The sequence below is a fragment of the Maylandia zebra genome, linkage group LG2, assembly GCF_041146795.1.
Source record: "Maylandia zebra isolate NMK-2024a linkage group LG2, Mzebra_GT3a, whole genome shotgun sequence".
Classification (NCBI taxonomy): domain Eukaryota; kingdom Metazoa; phylum Chordata; class Actinopteri; order Cichliformes; family Cichlidae; genus Maylandia; species Maylandia zebra.
Genome location: NC_135168.1, coordinates 2,378,519 through 2,379,542, shown reverse-complemented (window position 1 = coordinate 2,379,542; position 1,024 = coordinate 2,378,519).

Sequence of the window (1,024 nt, the reverse complement as noted above, 5' to 3'; positions counted from 1 at the left end):
CAGTTTTCTTGCATGCAAGGGCAGTCACAGAGCACTCGCACGAGAGCGAGGGCTCCGGGACTCGCGCTCTGCCACTGACCTGGTCTTTACTTATATACAACAGTAGGTGCAGTCGTTTATTACATTGGAGTGTGTGTGTGTGTGTGTGTGTGTGTGTGTGTGTGTGTGTGTGTGCGTGTGTGTGTGTGTGTGTGTGTGTGTGTGTGTGTGTGTGTGTGCCAGGAGAGGCTTCTCTACCTGGCACGAAGTGAAACTGCTCTTTACTGGTCTTTACTTATATACAACAGTAGGTGCAGTCGTTTATTACATTGGAGTGTGTGTGTGTGTGTGTGTGTGTGTGTGTGTGTGTGTGTGTGTGTGTGTGTGTGTGTGTGTGTGTGTGTGCGCCAGGAGAGGCTTCTCTACCTGGCACGAAGTGAAACTGCTCGTTAAGCTCTTCTCTAGCAGGTACTCGTCCTTCCCGGGTCACAGTGAACTATAAACAACAGTCTGAGTCAATACAAGAGGTCATCATGCAGTATTCTATCATATGCAAACTTACATTATTAAAAGACTATACTGACTACTAGGTACAAGTTTCTATTGACATGGGTCTTATCACCAATGGTGATGAGACGGCTTACAGGGAGGAGGTCAGCGCCCTGACCCACTGGTGTCGAGACAACCATCCCACACTCAACGTCGCAAAGACAAAGGAGTTGATAGTGGACTTCCGGAGGTGCAGAGAAGTACACACCCCCATCACCATCAACGGCGCTGCTGTGGAGAGAGTGAGCAGCTTCCGCTTCCTTACCTAAATGTCAGTCTTAGTTTTATTGGATCTCAGTGCAGCATTTGATACAGTTGACCACAACATATTACATATTACATATTTCCTGTTTTATTCTGACAGTTCCAAGTGCCGTGTTTAGTGTTTTCTGTTTTACTTTCTCCCAGTCTCAGTATGTTAGATCGGTCCCAGCTGTGTTTCCACTTCCCTCGTTACACCTCTTTGTATTTAAGCCCTTTTCCTCTGCCCGTTGTT